We start from the raw sequence: 25,931 nt of genomic DNA, 5'->3' as shown, positions 1-25,931 counted from the left end.
AATGCCCTCCTCTACAATAACTCTCAATCACGACAAGTTTGGTTCCCACTGGGAATTTCTTAGAAATGAAGTTGATTCCCAACACAACCTCTCCAGGGGTGGGGGTGTCTGCTCCCCCAGGTATCATGGAATAACCCCACCACTTGGCCTTCCATCATATATGTCATCTCTTTCATCTGTACCACACCGACTTGCATTTATTCGTGCAAGGTTCAATGTTTTTCCATCGAACCTGCTGAGCCACAGATTTTCCAAGGGTTTGGTGTCTCCGCTATGTGAGTGTGACGGGAAAACAGTTGAATCTCTTCCACATATAATGTTCAACTGTCCCTTACATAGCATAGCCAGGACTAAATTCCTGGGTCCTGCTTTACTGCGCTTGGTTGGCAGGCCTGTTGAGTCACATGCCGCACTGCTTTTGCAGGATACAGATCTTTCTGTAACTCTACAGGTGGTGAGATTCCTGAATGCGGTTATCTCACACACAAAAACCACCAAAAAACAACATCAACAACAAAAACTAATCGGACAGTTATGATGAGAGTGCATGACGGATCTCGTCTCCAGTTCTCCTTTTTCTGTGAACCGTCCCTTGGATCTTTCCGGGCCCCAAGCTGTTATTTGTCACTGCTCAATGACCCACCCTTGCATCGTGGTGTTCCCCTTCTGTTGTTAGTTGTATTGGTTTTTATGTTTCTGTGCTTTTAGGTTTGTACATATTTTATGGGCTAATAGCCGTAAATAAATAAATTTGAATTTGAATTTGAAGTTGATTCCCCTGGAGCTGCTGGAATTTTCCCCCCACCCCTCAGTCCACAAAAGTAGCTCCCGCCACTCCACCCCACCCCACAAAAAAGGGGAGGAAAGAACGCCTGGGCTGAAAAATATCAATATAGGCCGAATATGGTAGTCCAAATTGATGCTCTCCGTCCGAAGCCAGATTTTTGCCATTGTCAAACTATGCTATGACAACGTAAGTGGACCAGTGTGGGAAGAGCAGAGGAGTGAAACAGCATCTGCTGGTCTGTTTTAGAAAGTAATGGATGAGAGCTCTCTGATTCCCTTGTTTTAGGCTCCTGTAGAGCTGACTCTTTGCAGTTTCGCACCTTCAACTACAAGGGCAAGAATGTCACAGTCATGCTAATGGTGCTCACACTTAAGCTCAACTCCCTTCTGTTTTGCTGAGATGCACAAGAGAGGAATATGTAAGGCCATCCAACATTGGCTCTGAGCTGCTTTCTTCGTCTGTGCTACTGTCTGGTCACATTACCATGGTTTGTGAAGTATTGGTTTAAATGGCCAATTTTAATGGCCCTGTGCACTGTAGGATGGATGACCAAATGAAATGGTATTCCATTACGGTGCAGAAATGTCAAACCTTCATAATCTTAGATTGGATCTATTTGTGAAAAGATAAAGTGGTCCATATACGAAAGCAAATATATATATATATATATATATCTCCCTCTCTCTCTCTCTCTCTCTCTCTCTCTCTCTCTCTCTCTCTTCTGTCTGTCTATCTGTCTGGGATGCAGGTGGTCCTGTGGTCTAAACTACTGAGCCTCTTGGGCTTGCCAATCAGAAGGTCGGCGGTTCGAATCCCCACAACGGGGTGAGCTCCCGTTGCTCTGTCCCAGCTCCTGCCAACCTAGCATGTTGAAAGCATGCCAGTGCAAGTAGATAAATAGGTACCACTGCGGTGGGAAGGTAAACGGCGTTTCTGTGCACTCTGGTTTCTGTTACGGTGTCCCGTTGCGCCAGAAGTGGCTTAGTCATGCTGGCCACATGACCCGGAAAGCTCTGTGGATAAATGCCAGCTCCCTTGGCCTGAAAGCGAGATGAGTGCCGCAACCCCATAGTCGCCTTGGACTGGACTTAACTGTCCAGGGGTCCTTTACCTTTACCGATACCCAGGTGAGGCTAGAAATGAGCCATGCCTGGAAACTCTACCAGTCAGTGTACTGATCTTGACTGACCAATGATCTGACTCCTTATAAGGCAGCTTCCTCTGTTCCTAAGATGAAGCCAAGTATGGATTTTGTTGGTTCCTGGGTTATAGAACAGCTTTGATAGTAGGTGAGAAATCCAGGAAGGGGTTTGCAAGAAGAGAAAAATGGGAGAAGAGAAGGAAAGGGACCAAGGGGATAGAAAGATGAAGGGTGTAGGAACAGCAGGTAAATTCTGAAGGGACAAAAAAAATATCCAAATACCCTTTATCTTTCTTTTAAGCCCTTGTCTATTGTTGCTGTATCCTTCATATTTCTATACCATTGGCCCATTTCTCCCTTTAAGAATTTTTCAGCAGGTTCCTGCAAAATATTATTACTAAGCTGTGGCAGATGTTTCAAGTTAATAGTCCCAGCTCTGAATGAGAGAGAGAGAATCACCAGAATATAATATTGTGTTCTCCTTTATCAAACCGGCAGGGGATGGTGGCCATTAATCCTAAATTCCTTATTATAATTAATTATCATTCATGCACAAAAACCCCTCAGCTTTAATATATGCAGATTTAATTAAATAATATAAAAACTCAGGTGGTTAATCAACTGTGACTTCCTTAGTCTAGTGACGGCGGTACAAAATTTATAAATAGAGATTTGGTGTGCTATATGTGGAATCTCTCTTTTGGTGCCTTCTGTTCCAGTTTTAAAATAGCAATGTGATATTCCTCTAGTGAGCATTTTGGGCAATTACAATTAGTGCTGAACGGAGCCTGCTTTGTGTACTATCAGAAAACTTTTCGCAACATCAGATAGTCTTCCCACTCTACCTGCTAAAACGTTCACCTTATTTATGTGCACAATCATCTGTTGCTACCCCTCAAAATTGGTCCATTCTCATTTCCTTTCAGAGATGCTGTCTGTAGGAGCGGATATACTATAAATATAATGAAGCTTAAGGTTCAGGGCCCCTAATCTTGGAGGGGCCCCAGAATTTAGTCCCCTAAAATTTTGGATTTTGGAGATAATTCAATTTGATTTTTTTTTAAAAAAACACACACGTATATATGGCATGGCAACAATCCAAAGCTGAGAATCAGTAGCATAGAAGTTACAACTCCATTGAAGAACCCCCCTTCCCCCCCCCCAATATTTCTTTTTCTACCATCATCCAAAATCCCCAGTATTTAAATGGGAGGATATTTTGTGAAGCTCTAGTTTATAGTCTTAGAGATTTTAGCTAATCCAAGTTACGGAAAACCATCAAAAATAAAGCTAATTTTACAGCCAACTGGGGAAATAAAGTGCTGTGTTGTGACTAAGCCTCTAATCTTTCAAACTTTTAATCTCCTTTGTGTGCACTTTGTTTGTTTGTTTTTGCAATCATGAAGTGACATTTAATGGACTGTAGCTGAGAAATTTGAATTGGTACGTTAGTACGCTAGTCTCTTGTCTTGACAATTAGCTTCAAATATCCTTATGTGGAGTTTCATTACAAATTAGTATACATGATGCATATATTTGTAAATAATATAACAAAAATGACTTGGATTTTTTTTTTTAAAGAGTCGCTTACCAATTTGTCCTCATCAATTCAGAGATCTGAGATTCTTGTTTATTTAAATTGCTGTTCTTTTACAAGTGCCTTTTCTTTTGAAATTCAGCCTTCTTTGAGTGTGAATGGATATATTCAGTTCTCTAGCAGTGTTCCTAGCAATGTTTGAACAATAAGTGGGTAAGTAAAGTGTAGCATTACAAGACAGATGGTCCAGACTAGGATTTCTGAGTCATGAACATTACCAAGTTGCATTGTATCTAGAACATACAGTTTAACAGCCTGAGCTGAGCTCTTTTTCATTGTAATCTCTGAGTGGTGCAAGATTCCCGGAAGTTGATGGCATTTTGTTTCCTTTGGAAATGAGGCACAGTGGAGACTGTGTTGTCTTTAGGATATATGGTTTATTTACACATATATACAACCTGAGCCTACTTCTATGGAGGAGCTCCCAGCATTGGACTCCAAGAGGGTCTTGCTTCTCCCATAGGCACAGTCCTGGCTTCAAGCAGACATCAGCTTGTGAGAAAGTTACGGATAGTAGGAAAGGATATATTGAATAAGTATTATGCTTCCTTCACTCATGCTAGTGAGTGATGTAGCAGAGCAAATTCCACTCAATATAGCTGCAAGCTAGTTTACAGATTCATCTGAAACTCTTAGTTAAGTTTATTCCTGGTGTCCCCTTTTATCCCTCCTAAAAGAATAATACTCTTTCTGAGTAAAGTAACAAAAAGTTTACTCACATTTCAGTTCATGATTTCATCCCTGAAAGGCAGGCTTTTCTTAGTAGTTATACAAACAAATTGTGAGTTCATCTTATTCGGGGACAGAATTCATGTGCTGCTGGCTGAGAGCCAGCAGACAACAAAATTACATTAAGATAACAAAATGGCTGCAGGAGAGCAGCATGACAGCAAAAGATAGAACAAGACAACTTCAAGACTGAGAAGATGGCTGCATGACTCGACTCTTTTGGGGAGTCAGCCAGAGCCATGCCCATCTCCCAGGTCACATGCAGGGGGAGGAAGCTCCAGACCAATAGAAAAGGAAGTTACACTGACTGGATGTTCCCCTTCATGTGCCCACTCTAGGAAAATAAGGAATGTTGCATTTGACTGCACCAATTGATTATATCCCACACAGCTATCCCTGTCTGTTGACTAGCAGCTTGACACATAACTCCTAACTGTTCACTTGGCAGCCGTCTAGATGGTTTCTCTGTTGTATTGCTGCTTACCCACTGGGGAAAAGAAATCCCTTAGAGTGCACCAGGGTAAACTACAATCCTGAAACTCTACTAATGGCCTTTGTTCTTCCACCCAACTCTGAGCTAAAAGAAGGGGCATCACCCATTTTCCAGCTGGCACAGAATCTTTGTTAACTGCCCATCTCCCTGCCCCCTTTGTTTGCTTAACAACTTGGCTGTTATCATCCTGCCCAGGAAGCTGAGTCCAGCTATTAAAGGTCTGGCTTCTGGTTTAGCCCTCCCCTCCAAGCATTGCTTAAATTCTAGCACTTACTAAATCCAGGCATTCCCAAAGTTTGGCAGTCGACAACCCTTAACAATAGCATAGAAATGAGCTACAAGAATGATTCTGTGATTCTAAGGTTCTCCTCTGCTCCACACCAAGTCCTCCCCAACAAAAACAAAAACACCCAAGAGTTTTATCCAGGTAACTAATGCCTTTCTTTTGAAACACTTACTTTTCTTAATTTTGACTCATACGTCTCATTAAAATTAGGAAAACCAAATAGATGGTCTAATGAATGTGCGAAGATGAGCTTGGCATGAGGTGGTTGGTGGAGATAAGTCACAAGACAGAGAAACCTAATAATTTATAGGCGCCTGTTTTGACACAAGGGGCCTTTTAAAATTCACATTAAAATGCAATAAGTGATTCAGTTGCTGGAAAATAGGTTATTTGGGCCCAGTGTTCTCTGTTTCTTAACAAGCAAAGTTGATTGCTTGATAATCTCATCACTCGGTGAGTTTGCTCTCATTCACAGATAATGCATTCATGTAATAAGCATTCTGCCCACTTCAACTGATGTATGATTTCAATAGGAAAAGCCCACTTTTCTGATACTGCCTGGCAAATATCCCAGGCTTAACTAAAATGTTGAGATTGCAGCACAGTTTGTCATGGTTGTGCCTGACATCAGGGAGATAGCTCTACGCCAAATCTGGGGGTTCCTTGGGTTGAATGGCTGCACTTTATTCCAGTACAGTGCCTCGATTTGACCTGATAATGCAGGCACAGGAGGCAAGCATATGCCTAACCAGGTGTATGCTTAGCCCTTATGTGCATTAATGATGCCCAGGCATTAAAGGTAAACATGGCCACTTCCTGAGGTGTTGAAATTCTAGGTGCACCTACTGTAGCCGTGGAGATGCCTGCTGCCTGCAGTAAGGGCAGGACAAGATATTGGCAAGGGGGCAGGGCAAGATGACACCCAAGTAGCAATATTGTGGTAGCCCGTGGCACAAGGGACCACCCTAGCTCTATCCCAGGAGCTCATGAGGTTCTTCTGTCTCATTTGTCGTTCCCTCAGACTAAGATATTGTTGTTTGGTCGTGTCCGACTCTTCGTGACCCATGGACCAGAGCACACCAGGCATGCCTGTCTTCCACTGCCTCCCGCAGTTTGGTCAAACTCATGCTGGTAGCTTCGAGAACACTGTCCAACCATCTCGTCCTCTGCCGTCCCCTTCTCCTTGTGCCCTCAATCTTTCCCAGCACCAGGGTCTTTTCCAGGGAGTCTTCTTTTCTCATGAGGTGGCCAAAGTATTGGAGCCTCAGCTTCAGCTTCAGGATCTGTCCTTCCAGTGAGCCAGACTAAGATAGTAATTGCATAACCAGGTGACTATTATTATTATTGAATAGGACACCCTTATTTTCAGCAGAGAAATGTTGTAAGGTATGAGATATATACTTAAAAGAGTGGGCAAGAAGAGGCCTGTGTCAGTAGTGGTTGCAGAGTCTTCAAGCAGCTTGACATTTCCTGATTCAAGAGTTTTCCATTCTATGTCTTTAGTCCCCAGTTCCCTGCATGTAGCCAAGTTGGCTTAGGTTTGGATACTGCAGATTCTCTAGTTAATCAATAAGTTGTGCACCTTCATCCATATTTAGGTCTCGTGTCTTCTTTCTGGGTATGAGGGCAAGAGGTGTTCTAAAAATGAGCATTGCTGCAGTTAAACTTAGCATAGCACCTGCTGCCTTAACACTAATGTGGAATCTAGGTTGAGGTCCTGAAAACAAGATCTATCACTTAATAGAACTGAGTGTACTTCTACTCCTCAGTATTGAAGGAGAGAAAAAAAATATGAACAGAATTTATGACCAGCCTCTAGTAATATTTTAGAGATGACTAGGGTTGCTCTTCTGGGGAAGTGGCAATAGGAGCAAGACAACAGAAACTAAATGTTATTTGCCAAAAGAAGAAAAACAAAAGGGCAGTCCAAATCATCTTGGAAGTTCATAGTACAAAAGCTCAGGGGAGGGGAAAAGTTCCTAATGCTTTGATTACACTATCTATAACTACTCTTCTGAGACCATTTTGAAGCAATGAGTGCATATTGCAAAGGTCTACAATTATGGTCAATTATATAATTACATAATGACACCAGATGATTAGCAGCAGATTTCTGGTCTTCAATCTGCAGTTTGCTCAATGGACTGGAATGGCTTGCTTCTCCATCTGATATCTATATTCCTTTTTAATAATAATAATAAAATACAGCATCATACATCTTAAATGTCCCAAAATCTGATTTAAACTATAAAAAAGAGTGGGAGAAGAATGGATATTTTGTGTTCAAGTTTATGATCTTACAGGAAAGTCAAAATGGCAAAGTGACATGTTTTATGGCTGTAATTTAATTTGTGTTAAATGTTCAGCAAGGAAAAAAGGGACCTACTCAGCTTTTTTCAAGCAGAGAGAAATTAAGAAGGATGTGATACCTCTGATACCTTTACAGAAGCACACTCCTATCAGCTACAAAATCAGAACTACCCTTAGTAATAGCAATTCTGCTGCAACCAGTGCTGATCTCATTCTTTTTCCCTATCCAGTTTTGAAATTTCCTTTCGATGAGCCTATCTTATTAAATCACTTCCTCTTGGAGAAGATTGTTCTGTGCTGGACAGCAAGAACACTTTGGCAGCAAATATTTCAGGGGTTGCTTACAGAGCCTTGACAGCTGATGGAGCTTATTAACTTTCTGCTCCCAGTAAGTACAGATCTTTACAAATATCTTCCCCGCTTTTAGGTGCTGATCTTTCTCTCTCTCTCTCTCTCTCTCTCTCTCTCTCTCTCTCTCTCTCTCGGCATTTGTGTAGATGCCTCACACGTTAATGACAGCATTTCCAGTATTTTGAAGGAACGTACAGCTTGCAATTGCCTCTTTGTATAGCCAGTGTTTGCCGTTAGTTAAAGGGTCCTCAAGCCCCTTTATTTACTTAATTGCATTTATATAATGCCTTTCTACAAGGCACCCAGGGTGGTGAGAATTAGTAATGTAAATTTCTAGTCCAGGTCAATCAGGGTTAAGCTGCTGTGGTGCCTGGTTTTGCAGTTGCTATGCAGAAGTCTAAGGAACTTTTGCCCGGCTTTTTGTGGGAGGCAGGCAGTGGTATTGTTTGCTATTTTTAGCATTACCCATTTTGCTGCCCAGGAGACTCAGCCATCTTGCTGGTCTGGAAATTGAAAAGAAGCCACCTCACAATAGGTGTGAGTTTTCTGCCTGACATTAGAGTGCAAGAAGGGAATACGTGACAGGAGAGCTTTCTAGCATGGCTGCCCTTCTCAGAAAACCAGCAGCTCCGTTTTAATTTTGTTACATATATTTCATGCCAAAGTCAGGAGCCACTCATATGTTGCCAGTGTAGAGTGGCATCCATGTGGCCCCATCCCATGCTGCTCCAGTACTTGTCACTGAGCTTGTACTTGTCATTCAAGCAAGGAATGTCCAGAGGGGGGAATTAACTCTTTATCATCAAAAGTATACCTACAAATTAGGTGACGACATGCCCATCAGTGCAACATATCTCAGCTACTCCTAGATGTGCACGCAATGAGGCAGTTGTTGCAACAGAGAGGCCCCGCCTCCAACCTCTGCTTATTATCTCCCTCACCAGAGCTGTGCACAAGCATGTGAATAATAATAATAATAATAATAATAATAATAATAATAATAATATTTTTTTAATGTATTTATACCCCGCCTATCTGGCTGGCTATCCCCAGCCACTCTGGGCAGCTTCCAACCGAATATTAAAAACAATACAGCATCAAACATTAAAAACTTCCCTAAACAGGGCCGCCTTCAGTTGCCTTTTAAAAGTAAAATAGTTGTTTATTGCCTTGACATCTGCTGGGAGGGCATTCCACAGGGTGGGCGCCACTACCGAGAAGGCCCTCTGCCTGGTTCCCTGTAACCTCACTTCTCGCAGTGAGGGAACTGCCAGAAGGCCCTTGGAGCTGGACCTCAGTGTCCGGGCTGGACCATGGGGATGGAGACGCTCCTTCAGGTATACAGGTGAAGACTCTGCCTGCGTGTAACTTGTTTCTGCTCCTCATTTTTCAGCCCTCCTCTGGTCTTGAGAGCAGGGGCATAGGAAGAGGGGGCGGTGGGGGTGGACTGCCCCAGGTGCCTTCACTGAGGAAGGTGACATTCAGCACACCACTCGCCTGTGACTCCCAAGCCTACTCTGAGCCGTCTGGGTAAGGGGGGAAGCTGAGCCGCTTTGCTGGCGGCATTCCCCCCTTCCCCCTTCGTTTTGACAGCTTGGGGGAGGCTTGGTAGTCACAGGTGGGCTGTGCACTGAATGTCTGCCATGGGTGGCTCGCTCCGCCCCCGTGGGCGGCTCGCTCCGCCCCTGGCTGCAGGACGTGTGCGCCACTCTGGGCACCTCGGGAGCGCGCCCGCCCTGGGCAGCACGGGCATATGCTCTGCCACTGCTTGGGAGACAGTGGAGCAGGAGAGGTGGGGCCAGGAGGAGAAGGTGTGGAAGCCTTTGACTTTACACCAGCCTGACCTGTCTCTCCCTCCTTCCTGCCCCTGTTCTCCACTCTCCAATGCTGAAGCTTCTCCTGCCTCAGACGCTCATTCCCGGGCTGCTACAGGTTCCCCCGGGTCACTGATCCCTTGTTCCAATTCAGCCTCCAACCCCTGTTCTCCCAGTGCCCGCTCCTCGGAATCCAGCCACCCCCCCCCTCTGTCCAGCCAGTCCCTGACAAGCACACTAAGAAAACAGGTGCCATACGGTGCAAGCACAATCACGGAGTTACTTCCCAGGTTTGGGGTCCAGGAATTGGGGGCGTAGGAAGTCATTGCATCAGTAGGGACCTGGATGACATAGACTTTTCCCTCTTACACTGTGCAGAAGATGGGCAAGATACAATTATGAACATGCACACGCCGTACTCCCACTATAAACTGCAATGGCTTCCCCCAAGGAATTCTGGGATCTGTAGTTTGTTAAGGGTGCTGAGAGTTGTTAAGAGATTCCTGTTCTTCTCCCACTGTGATGTAGTGGTTAAGAGCTTTAGACTTGTAATCTGGTGAACCGGGTTCGCATCTCCGCTCCTCCACATGCAGCTGCTGGGTGGCCTTGGGCTAGTCACACTTCTTTGAAGTCTCTCAGCCCCACTCACCTCACAAAGTGTTTGTTGTGGGGGAGGAAAGGAAAGGAGAATGTTAGCTGCTTTGAGACTCCTTCGGGTAGTGATAAAGCTCGATATCAAATCCAAACTCTTCTTCTTCCCAGAGCTATAATTTCCAGAGCAGTTTAACAATATGACATGGTGCCTCTCTTTTCCTTCAGATCCCTTTCAAAGCATGCTTTCCATTAATCCATTGGCTTCACCCCTCAATCACCACTCCTATGTATAGCCAAACCAGATTAACTGTATTTGTTTAATTAACTCCTTTATACCCTTTCCATCCTTTCTGCTCCTGCTTTTGTTGCGTTTCTTAGAGTTTAGATTGTTTGCTTGTTGGAGGCAGGGACCTGCTTCCTTGCTAGAGAAGCTCTTTAACACAATATTGTTGCAATCCTATACACAGTTAATTTGGGAATAGCCAGTGAGACCAGGGTTCACATCCACACTTGGCCATGAAGCTTGTGGGGTGACCTTGGGCAAGTTGCTGCCTCTCAGCCTAGCCTACCTCACAAGGTTGTTGTGGGGATTAAATAAGCAGGAAGAGAACCATGTATGCCACCTTGAGCTCCTTGAGGGAAAAAGTGGGATATAGTAAGTGTGCTAAAATTAATAAATTAAGCAGCTGAACTTACTTTGGCTTCCTAGGATTGCTTGGTGGATTTATGGTGTTACAATTATAATAATTAATAGCAATGGGTGCATGATCAAGGAGCATATAATTTCTTCCGTATGAAAATACTGTCATCTTCAAGTCATAGGGAAATACAACCTGTTTACAATACAGTCAATACAATATTTCCTTGACAGAAGTCACCTGCCTCCTCCCACAGCAAATGAAAACCAGCTGTCCACACATTGCATGAGACAACTATTGCCTCAAAAGTCTCACAGGGTCTCAGTGGATTTCCTAATTTCATAAGGAATAGTTCACAAATAAAGCGATAACTTCACAAGAAAATGAATCCGGTTTGTGTGGATACCTTCTGTTTATCTTCTTGAATAATGCCCTAAATGGTTTTGTTGTTTTCTCTAGAGTTATAAATTGTGTTTAGCAGTGGTGATTTGGGGGAGGGGAGGACTGAAGAGAGAAAGCTATCACTCCCGAGTGTTTTTTAGCGGGGATAGGTTCAAGTGAGTTGACATTTTTGAGGCATTTATCAGTAAAATTGAAAGTGTGCTAGAATTCAATCACAGCATCTTGAAATCCCAGAAAATATCTTTTGAGTAGAAAATGTTGCCAATTTGCTGGGTGCCCGCTTGAGAAAGGCTACCAATGACATTCGCTTATTGGATAGACTGTTCACCCACTATAAGTCAATTCTGAGTTAAATCAAAAATTGCATATAATGGGGTATAGGTGTCACACAACACTTTAGAACGGGTTCTCCACTTCATACCATCAGTATCAAACAAAGATTGGTTTAAGCCTATCTTCCCCTTCCATTTCTTATGCCCAGATAGTTTCTTCTGTGCTTTGGGGGGGAATATATGAAATGAAGTACCAGAAGTTTAAGACAGATTTTTTTATTCACTTTGCTGGCTGCCACAGCTACAAGTTATTTAAGGGTTTGAGATATGTTTTTGTTTTTAATCTTAGCCCCAAAAATCTTGCCTGTAAAGTAAAGTAGCTCTGGCAATAACCAAAGTAGGGGAGAAATATACAGTGGTACCTCGGGTTAAATTCGTTCTGAAGGTCTGTTCTTAACCTGAAACTGTTCTTAACCTGAGGTACCACTTTAGCTAATGGAGCCTCCCACTGCTGCCATGCCGCCGCCGCCACCACGCGATTTCTGTTCTCATCCTGAAGCAAAATTCTTAACCATGGTACTATTTCTGGGTTAGCGGAGTCTGTAACCTGAAGCATCTGTTACCTGAAGCGTCTGTAACCTGAGGTACCACTGTACATCTATTGCTGCTCATCTGAAGAATATACATTTTTCTTTAAGAAAAATAGAACTGTATCATTGGAAGGGACACCCAACCAATCATTTAAATATATATGTTTTAGGACCTTTCCTGGTACCAACATCAGTAGTTATCTGGGTCGTCTTCTTTTTACCCCTTTTGAAAGTAAGGACAATATTTCCCCACCTCTAGTCTGCAGGGACATTGCCTGCTCTCCAAGAATTATCAAACATTACAAACAGAGGCTCTGAGGTTGCATTCACAAGCTCGTTTGGTATGGCTCATCAGGCCCTGGAGAAGGGGAGCCAACTTGGGCCCCAGGCTATGGGTGCCCAGTGTGTCACCATCAAGACATCACCTCTGGCCTCAAGACATCACCTGTGGCCTCTGACTTCCGGCACCACTGGAATTCAGGTTCTGAGACATCGCGAGACCTCGGAAAGCATCACTGAGGTCTCACGAGGCCTCGGATGTCACTTCCGGTGCTTCACGAGGCTCTGGAAGTTGTGTTGGGGGCCCTGCGGTGTGGTTGCTGAGCCCCCAGAGCCCCCTATAGTTGACACCCCTGCCCTGGATAGGAATTTGGAGCTGAAGTCCAACAACAGGAGGCATACCTGGCCTAGAACTTTGTCCCTTGTCAGCACAGTATTGCCATAGTTCTTCAAACCTCTGCCTGAGATAGTCAGTTTAGGCATGTGTGTCAGCCCTGTGTCTTTTGCAGTGAAGACGGACACAGATAATCCATTCAGTTTCTCTGCAATGTCCTTATGCTCCTTTACTGAAGCTTTAACTTCCAATAGTTCCATCTGCTGTAAGCCTCCCAGAGCGGCTAGGGAAAACCAACCCGGATGGGTGGGGTATAAATCATCATCATCTCCCTAGTCAGTTTCTTGCTTCTGAGTCACCTGGTAGAGCTCTGTCAGTAAAGCATGAGACTCTTAATCTCAAGGTCGTGGGTTCAAGTCCCATGCTGGGCATAACAATCCTGCATTTCTGGGGGTTGGACTAGATGACCCTCATGGTCCAACTCTGTGATTCTATGATGTATTTTTAAATAAATAAATATTGCTAGTTTTAATGTTTTTAGCTCTAAGTCCCTCAAATTCTCCCTTTCCCTTTTAAAACAAACAAACAATCCCTTATTGTCTGCTTTTATCAAAAACTCATTAGGGCAAGGCTTGCATTTTCTGAAGGAAGTTTCTTGCCCTTAACAGCATCGTTGTCTCTGCTTATTAACCACACTGGCGTCCTCCTGGACTTGGTAACTTTCCTGGTCTGCGGTGGGCTTGCTAGCTGAGTTTTGCACTGAGTAACCCCCAACTGTTCTGAAGAGGTTTGATCCCCTTGAATTTCCCTTTCAGCTTCCTTTTTATCAACCTCATTTAGCATTATTGTTGTTTTTCAGAACTTTTCTCTCTCGAAGTCAGATGTGGCTAGTTTTCCTCGGCAATTGTTCACTTACATTAAAAATGGAATTTGATAGCACTTTGGTAGTAGCTCAGTATGCAACCAAGTATAAATAATACACCTGAATATCATTATTGTGCAGATGGCCACGTCAGCACAATCAACTTGACATTTTAACACCTCCTATATGTGCCATTAAATGCTCTGTGCAGCTTTATGAAGCTCCAATCACATCACATTGCTCTAATATTTCAAAGGTCTTCTGTAAGAAAAGCTACATACAGGGCCAGAGGATTAGATGGGATTCAGGATGGTGGAAAGGAAGATGTTAGAATGTTATTGCTGGTTATTACCTTTGTATCTCACCTGTCCTGCAAAGAACACGGTTCTCCTCCTCCCCATTTCATCCTCACAACATCCCTGTGAGGCAGGTTAGACTAAGAGACTGTGGCTGGCTCAGGGTCACCCAGTGAGCTTCACAGTTGGGTGCATGGACGTTCACCAGAATTTGGGGAAGGGGCACTGAAAGGAAGACTAGACTTGTTTCTGGTGCACATGAGTGTTGCAGATATTAAATATTGTGCAGTTCGAAGTGATTGGAAGCATAAGAACTGACTCCTTTGGAAATGAAGCATTGTCCAAGTTACAGGGAGCCAGGCAGAGGGCCTTCTTGGTAGTGGCACCCACCCTGTGGATCACCCTCCCATCAGATGTCAAAGAGAAAAATAACTACCAAACTTTTAGAAGACATCTGAAGGCAGCCCTGTTTAGGGAAGCTTTTAATGTTTAATAGGTTATTGTATTTTAGTGTTTTGTTGGAAGCTGCCCAGAGTGGCTGGGGAAACCCAGCCAGATGGGCGGGGTATAAATAATAATTTTCTTCTTCTTGTTGTTGTTGTTATCATCATCATCATCATTATCATCATCCAAGCCCATGGAAATATTATGCAAGCTTTTACTGGCAGCACTTTTTTCATAACAGAATCAAGACATCAAAAAATGTCTATACAATAGCTTGTGCTGTCCAGCACAGGCTCAGCATCTTACAAAATATGGAATAACCCAAACAGATCTATAAGCAAAGGTCTCTCACTCTCGCTCTCGCTCACTCTCCAGCCTGCTTTAAAGCTTCCAGGCTGTTTGCTCTTCCTTCAGGAAAGCCCTTTCCTTGCATTGTTTTCCCTGTGGCATTCAGAGAGAGGTCTCAGTTTACATCTTCACTCCATTGACTTTGGGAGGAAAGACTCAAAGCAACTCCTTTCAAAATGGAGGTTGCAACCCAATACCTCTTGCATGATCAGAGGTTTAGAACCCTGTGGGGGGAAACCCAGTGTTAGCAATATACATTTAGGAAGTTTTTCATTTTAAACGTTCATTAATACATAAATAGGGACGTGGGTGGCTCTGTGGGTTAAACCACAGAGCCTAGGACTTGCCAATCAGAAGGTTGGTGGTTCAAATCCCCGCAACGGGGTGAGCTCCCATTCCTCGGTCCCTGCTCCTGCCAACCTAGCAGTTCGAAAGCACGTCAAAGTGCAAGTAGATAAATAGGTATCGCTTCAGTGGTAAACGGCGTTTCCGTGCACTGCTCTGGTTCGCCAGAAGCAGCTTAGTCATGCTGGCCACATTACCCGGAAGCTGTCCGCCGGCTCCCTCGGCCAATAAAGCGAGATGAGTGCTGCAACCCCAGAGTCAATCACAACTGGAGCTAATGGTCAGGGGGGAAACCCAGTGTTAGCAATATATATTTAGCAAGTTTTTCATTTTAAACCTTCATTAATACATACACATTTTTCATTTCTGTGTGAATTAAACCATTATATTTAACAATGTGGCTTGCCAGGAACCTGTTTCTGGCCCTCTGGACTCCCCTAGGAACACAAGAGCCTGCTGGAGACACAGAGTAGCCTGGGAAGAATTTAAAGGGCCAGATAGTGAGTCTTAAGACCCTTGGCTGTGAGGTTCCCCAACCCTGAAATAGTGGGTTTTGTTTTGTTTTCTTTGTACCTGTGCACAATGAAAAATAAGGTAGTCAAGCCACTAATCCAGTAAGCAGGTGAGAACCTCGGTTGTCTCTTGAAAAGGAACAGAAGATATACATGGTTTGGAATCTATGCTATTTGTTCTGTGTATTCAGTGCTTATTTTCTGGGGGGACGCATAACCCTAAACATTTTGTGAATCTTAAGTTTGGCCTCATTGAGGGGCAGTATTTCAATATCTGTAGGAAAATGAGATTACCCCTAAACATTTTTTATAGAAAAAAGCACTGTCTATATTTCAAATATATCGAAAATTAGATTGTTCACGTATTTGATTACCTTCACTTCTTAAAGCAACTGAACTACTGCATACTGGTTTGTTGTTGTTTTTTAACGATACCTTTTTATTTTCTTCACGAGTAGGCAAGTTTATTAAGGTTGATTACCAGATACTAGAGGCGGATGCAAAGAAACTATTATTGGAAATTCCAGAATAAGTGCTACTACTAAATAGGTGGTACTTACATTACTGATTATTTTCTTCAGTGCTAATAATAATACTTAACATTTGTATGGTACTAACTAGTGTTCAAGCAGGGGGAGGCCCATAGCTCAGAGGAAGAGCCAGAGGCATAGCATGGAGGGGGGCAAGCAGGGGCCGTTGCCCCAGGCACAAATTCTGAAGGATGCAGCTGGGCTGCAGTGGTCCTGAAGGTGCTGAGAGACTGGGAGGGAAGTGGCATCCTTTTCTCAAATAGCATGTGTGTCTTCTGGGCAGCTGTAAGTGGAAAGCAGGCAGCTGGCCAGACCCTCCCCTTGTGGGGCAGAGCCTCCTCTTGCTGCCCTTTGGTACCTCAGGGTGGTGTGTCGCATGCTTCTTGTGACATGGCTGTGCCAGGCAACTCCCTTGGCTCTCTTCTGCCCCAGGGCTGCTGCTGAACCCACAGCCAAGGCTCCCATACAGGAGCAGGAAGGCACAGGCCTTGGCTGGCACAATAAAATGAACTCTCAAAATGTCAGCAAATAATAATGAAACAGAAATTCACTCAGAGCAAAGGTAATAAATAATTACAAGACTGTGATCAATAAAAATAGCTGCCAGTCACAATGCATAAAATACCAGAGTACATACAAAACCACGTAAAAGGATCCAATTGAGAAGCAAAGACAGGCACAACTTATAAAACCATTTCCCGACCCCCAAACTCCTCTTATATCAATTGACAGTGACTCTCCAGGGTCAAGGAGAGGGGACCCCCCCCCAGCCCTACCTGGAGACGCCAAGAACTAAACATGGGACTATTGGCTGTTAAGGCAAATGACCTACCACTGAGCCCCAGCTCTTAAGTGCCTGCTCAGGAGAGGTGATGCTTGTGTTTAATTCTCTCTGGCTTTTGGTTGATTTGTTGTGGCTGTGATGGAAACTAAGTGCTCTTTGAATGAGGCAATCCCTCCCCTACCTTCCCCTCTTTACCTTTTTGTCATAACAAATCCCATTTGTGTACTTAATGAGTCGAGATTATGAAAGGGAGGATCGTAAAAGTTTAGTAGGCCATAATGTTATATAATTCCGTTGGTAACTGGTATTTTCTGTCAAGTGATGTTTCCTTTTTATTAATTACCCTGCAGCTGAAGTAACACTGAATGTCAGGCTCAGCTTTAACAGAAATTGCAATTTGTAGTGGTAACTGAACCCGAAAAGGTTGTCATATCAGCCGCAGCTAATTCAGAAGCTTGTAGCATTTTCCCTGGATAGAAGAATTGTGAAGTCATTGAACATTGGCAGATATTGGGGGGGGGGGGGATAGAATTAATATATTGTATTTTTTTCCCCATTTCAATCTTTATTGGTTTATAAACAATAACATCCATTTACCTTAACACCAAAAAATTACAAACAAACCACTACCAATACAAAAAAAGAAAAATATAGCTAAAAAAAGAGAAGAATATATTGTATCAGGGGTATGGAATAGGTCTGGGTGATATCTGGTTTTCAACATTGTGATATATTACCAGCTAAACATTGTGATATATCACAGTGTCTGAAATAAAGATGGAGCTATACCAAGGCACTGACTGGCTTCACGGTTTTGCCCACATCGTGATTTTTGCATAGCACACACATCATGATTTACGATATCTTGCCAGGTCAATATAGGGCTGGGACTGATGGGAGTTGCAGTACATAGCACCCCTGCCTTGGAGTGTCCCAAAGTCTGTACTATTCAAACTGCCCACCATCGCTTAAGCCAGTGTTTCCCAACCTTGTGCCTCCAGATGTTTTTGGCCTACAACTCCCATCATCCCTAGCTAGCAAGACCAGTGGTCAGGGATGATGGGAGTTGTAGGCCAAAAACATCTGGAGGCACAAGGTTGGGAAACACTGGCTTAAGCAATAAGCATTTCTTGGGTTGGAGCTGTGGTGACTGCATCCAAATCTGGGCCTGGAATGTCTCTTTGCAAAGCCTGATGTCAATTACTGGAAGTCGCAGTAAAGCCAAAGGTCTGAAATATGGCAGGCAGAAGGTATTGCCTTGTTGACAAAGCAAGGGGCAGGACAGGCTTCTAGGATAGTATTTATTACAGACAGGACTAGTCCTGATGCTTCTTACTGTCTGCCAGTCACAGAGCCATTAACTGTATCTGAAGCAAACTCTGAATCTCAAGGCTCTGAGGACAGCTCCTAGCTTCAGGCCATGAGGTCCTGGTTCATGCTTTCAGGTCATGGACAAGATTCTGAAAGATGACAGGTGAGGCTTGGGTATATAACAGTAGAGCAAAAAAGAGCAAAAACACCAGCGGCATTTCCCCCCTTTCATCAGGTTATACTGAAGCTGAAGGGAACGCAAAGGATACAGTCACGTTGGCAGTTGTTTGTAGATGTACAAAGACCTGCAGTGGTAGCTGACACAGTTTTCTAGGAAAGATATGGACACATAGCCTCCGACTTGCTTCCTTTGTTCTGTGCAGCTGACAGTCCTGAGAGATGGAGGAGCAAGAGGCTGGGATGCAGAGTGGGCTTAATTTTTTATCACACACACATACCAGAATGTTAACAGAAGTTGCTCTGTTCAGCTTCCTTGTGGGTTTTTCTTGACGAAAGAAGAATAAGGCTGTTAGTTTTAGATTCTCTCTTCTGTTACTAGTGGAGCTTCTGAAATGAGACATGGTGAGTGAGCGCCAGTAAATGTATAAAAGCACCTCTGTATTTATTCAATTTACAGTACTTTCCTTACAAGACAGCACAGGGCAGTTTATTGAAGAGTAAATGAATTAAATGTACAGCAGGCAGAGAAGAGTATTCAGTAATATGTAGCAGGGGTGTTAAGTGTGAAGCTGTCGAGCACTGATGTTTAGCTTAAGTGTCCCCTTTTTCATGTTAGGTTTTTTTTTTTTTTGTAGGGTTGCAATTTTGGCATTTCAATATAAAACATGAGCAAGGAAATGTTGATGTTTTTCTTGCACTGATCTCCTTTCCTCTAAGGCAGGGGTGGGTAACCATTTTTGGCCCACTGAGCTAGATCCTTGTCTCTCCCCACACTCCCCAAACACACCCATGGGCCAGCTTTCACAGGTGGGGTGGACAACCTACTGATCAACCACCTGACATCTGAATGATGTCAGATGATTGACACTTGTCAAATTCTCTTGCACAGCACTTCCCAAAGGACTGATGATCAGTTGTCCTCTTTGAGAAGTGCTTCCCAAGTGTCAAATTAAACCTGCAGGCTGGAGCTCCCCACCCCTTCTCTAAGGAGATGATAGTTTTCTTCACCTCCCCCAGTTTTACCCCATAACAACTCTGTGGGGTAGATTAGGCAGAAAAATGGTGACTGGCTTAGTGGTGTTTTGAAGCTGCAGTCTCCCTACTTCTAGTTCAACACCCTAAGCATTTCTTCACTCTCTTTCCAAAATGAAATGGGCTTTCTGTGCCACAAACACAGCTAACTTTCTGAATGCTGAGCGTAAGCTGCATCTCTCCATTTATTACCTGATCAGAAAATCTATGAAAATGCAGAGGTGGAAGGGATTAGTGATGTGGTGTGTGATGAGTCAGTACAGAGAAGCTTGAAGTTTGGCTTTGGGCATGGGGAGAAACTTCACATGTTCCTTTCTGAACAATATTTTATATTAATAGGGCATGCTTCAAAGGGCTTATTTCTCCCAGAATTCTTGTGAAACTTGGCATTCCACTATCTGTTCAATAAACTGATGTAGTCTGTCTAACCTTATAGTCTTAAAAGCCTCAAAAATGTAAAGCCTTTTGGTAGAAAAGTTATTCATCCTATGGTAAATAAATATTTTTACTCACACTTGGAGCAACTTAGAAGTCTACAGTTGAGGGATTCACAACTCTTCCTCCGCCCAAGTAATTTGCCTGACTCCATTATTCCTAATTCCTAAGGAAAGGTGCTGTGTTTGCACATAATGCTGTGCCATAGTTTAAACAAAGCCAGATTTATAGAGCCGGTGATGAACCATGGCTCCAGATTATAACATTTTGGGCAGTAAACAAAACATAATTTAGCTGCTAGACAGGCTCATACATAATGGCACATCAAGATTTAATAAATCATACTTTAGCATCAGTGGTGTAGCATGGGTTGCCAGTGCCCACGGCTGTGCTTGGGTAGGTGGGAGGGAGGAAAACAGACAATGCATGCAGGAACATTCAACTGCCTAATGGTGTCCATGACACCTAGGAGATCACAGCCTCAGAGATAAGAAACGAAGAGCCATTCTGTTGTCTGGAGAGGTCACTTCCTGGTTTCATGGAGAAGCCGTTTGCAATGGAGCCCAGAAATGAAAGTGTGTAGCTGTATTGAGGCAGAACCAGGTGTTGAATTTTTGTGCCCCAACAATTTTGTGTCCAGGACAACTGCCCCTGTGCCAGCACGCCACATCATTGTTTAGCATTATGTGCCAGCCAGGGCATTGTGTCATTAAATTCTCTATGACAAGTGCTCTGCTACTTGGGTTGTAATCCTCAACACGCATATGTTGAAGATTAACTGGAAATCTTTGCCAGGTAGAGCAAGTTCACCAATGCATATCTAGCACTTGGTAACTGAACAGCAAGCAAACCACAAGTTTGCTGTGAGTATAGTAGTGTTATTTCAAGGTTTCCTCACAGTAAACAGAGGGTTGATAGGCTACAGGCATGAAGTGTGTACATTCAAGAGGACCTCTACCTATCAAGGTTCTCTGGCACATAAGGTAAAGGTAAAGGGACCCCTGACCGTTAGGTCCAGTCGTGGCCGACTCTGGGATTGCGGCGCTCATCTCACTTTATTGGCCGAGGGAGCTAGCGTCCAGCTTCCGGGTCATGTGGCCAGCATGACCAAGCCGCTTCTGGCGAACCAGAGCAGCGCATGGAAACGGTGTTTACCATCCTGCCAGAGTAGTACCTATTTATCTACTTGCACTTTGACGTGCTTTTGAACTGCTAGGTTGGCAGGAGCAGGGACCAAACAACGGGAGCTCACTCCGTTGCGGGGATTCAAACTACTGACCTTCTGATTGGCAAGTCCTAGGCTCTGTGGTTTAACCCACAGTGCCACCCGCATCCCAACAAAAGTAATAACCAGCAATAACATTCTAGGCTCTGTGGTTTAAGCCACAGCACCACCAGCGGTCCCTCTCTGGCACATAACCCCCCACATTTTTCTGGCTGCTCATTTGCCTATAAAACATCTTACTCCTATTATGGATTTCCTTTCATGGGGTGAATTAGGTGATCACTGGTTTATGGAATAATAAATACTGTATAAATTTGTGGTTGTGTCATTCTACTACCCTAGATGAGCAGCATTAAACATTGGGGCAATGTTATTACTGTATCTGGCTGTGCATTTGCAATCTTAATGGTAACTAGGATGTCTTCAGTGCTAGTTTTAAGTTAGATATGGTTTCCCAGTTTCCCCAGATACATGTCTCAGGGTTGTTATATTTCTCTTGACCTTCTGCACTAACTAGGAGCAAGGATCATGTGCACGCCATCTTTTTCTGAAGGCCTTGGAACAGTTTGTTCTGACAGCTTGGTAGGCAAAGGAGAGGTTGTTTCTCCGAGCACATTTCTTGAGACCTCATCAAAGGACAAAGTCACAAAGGCTGCACATCTAGTTAAAGGGTGTAGGTGACCATTCCATTCAAAATCTGCATGTGACAAGACAGAAATAACCTCTAGCCTTAATAGGGCAGCTTAGCACACACTGAATAGTTGGGTTTGTTTTTCCGAGGTCGTTCGGGGATGTGGAAAACATCCCCATCAGATGTTGTCACTTTAGAAGCTTTGCCACTGGGTAGAACAACTGCTTTAGCTATCTGATCACAGACAAATAGTCCTGCTTAACTTTTATTTTATTTTATATGTATATATTTATTTTCATTTATCCGACTTCCCACCTTCCTAGTGCTCTGTAGGCATCCTTAAAGGGCTATTGGAGAGAAGACTTTAAAAGGGTCAGTAATATTTTATGTGTGGTTCTACCAGGGAAGGAGGTGGCACTGTGGTCTAAACCCCTGAGCCGCTCGGGCTTGCCAGTCAGAAGGTCAGCGGTTCGAATCCCCGTAATGGGGTGAGCTCCCGTTGCTCTGCCCCAGCTCCTGCCAACCTAGCAGTTTGAAAGCACACCAATGCAAGTAGATAAATAGGTACTGCTGTGGCAGGAAAACAAATGGTGTTTCCATGCGCTCTGGTTTCCGTCACAGTGTTCTGTTGTGTCAGAAGCTGTTTAGTCATGCTGGCCACATGTCCAGGAAGCTGTCTGTGGACAAACTCTGGCTCCCTCGGCCTGAAAGCAGGATGGGTGCCACAACCCCATAGTCGCCTTTGACTGGACTTACCTGTCCAGGGGTCCTTTAACTTTACCATATGTGTGGTATTTGGCAGAAGCATAAAACAGAAAGTTCTCTTTTTGCCTCCTTAAAACTTGGGTTCCATCAGTAGTATACATTTAAAGCAGCAGCATACCATTCCAAGAAGCCATAACTTCCCCAGTGGTGTAGCCTGGGGGGGAGTGCAGCCGGGGCGATTGTCCTGGAGCATTGAGGGAGGTGCTGTTCATGCTGCCCTCCTGGAACCAGCCCTGGCTGTTATGTCCTTCTCATGCAGCCTCACCAAGCGGCTTTGCATACAGTGTTTCCATGGCAGGGCATGGTGGATGAACAGAGCCCACCGCTCTGGGCTATTCCTCACTGCTGAAGCAAGACCAGCCCCAAGAAGAAGTGTAGTTTGTTAATGGACTGAGAGATTTTGGGAAACCCCTGTTTCCCCCACAAAACTACAGTTCAGCGTAGGACTGTACAGTCAGACCCTGTTCCCAGGGAACTGTGGGAGTTGTAGCTCTGCGGGGCCAGTAACCAAAGCAGCTGCTGCACCTGTCACATGATGCTAGGTGTGTGAGAGAAGAACATCCCTTTGATTGTGATATTTGCATCTGTACTAAAGTCGGGAAGGGAGAATGGTTCAGAGTGCACCACTGGCGCCATTCTGCAAGACCAGATTCACCAATGCATATGTGGTGCATCTACAAAAACTGCCTGCTGATGTGAGATCTATAGAAGTTCCTCCGCATGTAGGCTTATTTCAAACCCATATTAACCTTCCAAGAATCCAGTTCACGTTCTCCAATTCTTAATTTGTTTTTGATTGTGCTTTAGATCCTTTTCCCACGTGTGGTGTAAATAGATGATAATAGGATTCCATAATCAAAATGCAGTTAAAGGAGGCTCTAAAGTATAACTTTGTTGTGGCACATGCACATTAAGAATATCTTATTCCCATGTCAAGCAACTGGACATGAGAATGGCAACTTTAACCATTATTGACTTAGTGTCTTAATTTCTTTTAGTGAAGTGAGCACTGGAGCTGGGAGACTTGGCTGTGAGTTACACTTCCTCCCTTTATCAATGGATTCCAGTCTTACACGGTAAGAGTTCTGGGGTTTGCATCCCCCCTCAACACTCATTTCAGATGATTCTATTAAAAGAGGGAATTCTATGATGTGGGTAGTGCTATAATGTGTGTGGCTATGTATTTTTGCATGCATTTTTAAATCATATTAATGATTTGATGCTTTTGTTAACTTAAAACAATATTCTAGGGGTTCTTCTGAGAAAGCATTTCTCTTGCAAAATACTATTGCTGTATACCTAGAAACACAAACGACTTACAAAATAATGTGTCACTGGCCTGTAGTTTGTTGTGCTCTGTATTTAGCAAATGAAGTTGGGGGTGAATGACTTATTTTTGAGTGCTGTAGCCTTGAATTTATTTAATATATGGGTTTGGATTCACTCAGGGCTCTTCTAGACCATGTGTTTATTGAGCATTCATTTTGATTTGCTTGCACGATGCTTATGCGGAAGTTAGACTATAGGTTCATCCAAACATTCCTTTTGTGCCACACTTTCCAGGCACAGGCCCACACTTTCCCAGTCTGTTTGGTTGGTTTTTGTCCCACTGTTTTCCTCAAGAAAAACCCACTATTTACTGCCAAATCAGAATAAACAGCAATCTGTAGAAAACCCAAACACTGTTTGTTCCAATTCAGTGGTTTATGACAACCAGTGTTCTTCCTGATGTGCTTATGTGATGTTTATACATTTTCCCGTTAATCATTTGTTCATCCCACACTCTTTCATTCTGTTCTGCAAGGCACTTTCCTAACAACAAAAAGACTTTTTGAAGTGGATTTGTTGCATTCAGGCAACAAATCTACTGATTGTGCAAACCTGAATTTACAGGATGCTCTTGAATCACTTCCACAAAATACAGTCTGAAGGTGACCTTGGTAATTTTGTCCTGATTCATATCTTAAAGAAACCTGACAGTTTCCGTCTTCCTTTATTTCATGTTGTTAATATAAAGTAGGTAATATTGGTCTCCTGTGTGTAACTATGCAGTTTGGATGAAGCATTTAAAACAGTTCAATTGAGGAAGACAAAAAACGAGCAACAATTCTGGCAAAACAATAAAGACAAGCAAAGAAATAAAGTAAAATAAATCATGTCTCACCAACCTCTTTGAGATGTGTGGATAGAGAAGGTCTAGCGGACAGTATACATTTGCATGTTCAAAAAAACACATTTTGACAAAACTCCACTAAAGGTTCTGGAGTAAACATAAAGCTCATAGGATTAGATTTTATGGATCCTTCATATGAAAACGAGGCAGAGGGTTAGAATAAATGGATAATGGTTTGAAATAAACAGTGGGATGCTCTAAATATGTGTATCATGATTGGTGAATTTTATCTTATTTATAAATGGTGTGAAGTTAAAGGTGAGTAGTGTTGTAGCTATATCTGTAGATCACACCAAATTACTCAGGTGTGTTGTGAACAACACCAAAAGGACTTCAAAATGGGCATGAAAATGCCCAATAAAGCTCAGCATTAAATGTAAGGTGATTTATGTTGGTACAAACAGATATATGCTGGCTATGGGCTTGTGGTGAATAGCTCAATGTAAGTGTCAATCGCAGTGGGAGGAAATGCAAATTCCATGCTAGGAATTATTAGAAAGAGAATTGATATGATAACAATCAGTACTGTAATGATTTTATTTAAATCTGTGATGTTTGGATTGCTATACACAGTATGGTCTCTGCACCTGGAAGTGACTTCATGGAAATGGCACAATACAGGAAAAGATAAACTCAAATGACCCCATGGGCTTGTAGCATTTCCTGATGGATTAAGAAAAAAGTGTTTGGATGTGCAATCACCTTATCAAATGTACTGCCACAGGATGTTATGAGAGCCAGTGTCTTAAATAGGATTACACCAGTTTGGAAGAAGAAGAAGATCTATCAAAGTGTATTAGCCATGATAATCAAAATTGACATGTTTAATTAGAGAAATATCATTGTTAACATTTACTGGTACTAAAGATTGGAAACTTCTTATAGACTTTTGGCATGAAAATGAAACAATGACATGTGGATTTGGGGGTTGAAAATAATGTTGGTTTATAGAAAGAGTTTTTGTTAGGTGTTATTTTGGAGTGGATGAAGTGAATATTGTTTATATATAGTGGACAAATGAAAAGAATTGGAACTTCTTTAATTTTTGTAATTTATCTTTTCTATTTTCTCTGCTACGTTCTTTTCTATCTCTTATAAACACTTTCTCTTCTTTTTTTCTTCTCCTTTCCTTTTTCTTTTCCTCCGTGTATTTTATTTTATTTAGATTAATGTTGGCTTAAAAAATATATATCTGATATTAAGTTTTGTATCTCTCTTTATAAACTCTACTAAAATTTATTCAAAAAATATACAATTAAATTGATCCTCCCAAGTTCAAAGTCACTGTCCTTTTAAATATAAATTGCTGGAAGCTCAGTTGCCTTCATGCTTTGCTTTTCGGCTTCTCTGGTTAGCTGCTGCTGGAAATGAGATATTGGACTAGATGGTGTCTTATTCAGTCTTTCAGAGCTGAAGAACTGTCTTCAGTTCTTTACATTTA

General features: G+C 42.9%; 1 protein-coding gene across 5 annotated transcripts in view; it reads left to right on the top strand.

The window, feature by feature from the left end:
• The window catches only part of LINGO2 (leucine rich repeat and Ig domain containing 2), a 536,253-nt gene that overhangs the window by 184,421 nt on the left and 325,901 nt on the right, over window positions 1–25,931 (top strand). For 2 of the 5 annotated variants that reach the window (XM_083719058.1, XM_083719061.1), the window contains exons 1-2: window positions 7,565–7,731; window positions 23,316–23,393. The gene's annotated coding sequence lies outside the window, so the exon portion shown is untranslated. Of the gene's footprint in view, window positions 1–7,564; window positions 7,732–18,195; window positions 18,213–23,315; window positions 23,394–25,931 lie in introns of those variants that run through there. The other 3 variants (XM_083719064.1, XM_083719062.1, XM_083719059.1) reach the window with 2 other exon arrangements.

Source organism: Podarcis gaigeae, assembly GCF_964106915.1.
Source record: "Podarcis gaigeae genome assembly, chromosome: 17".
NCBI classification, from domain to species: Eukaryota; Metazoa; Chordata; class Lepidosauria; order Squamata; family Lacertidae; genus Podarcis; species Podarcis gaigeae.
Note: the sequence above shows the minus strand (reverse complement) of the source record. Positions and strands in the feature narration are given on the sequence as shown.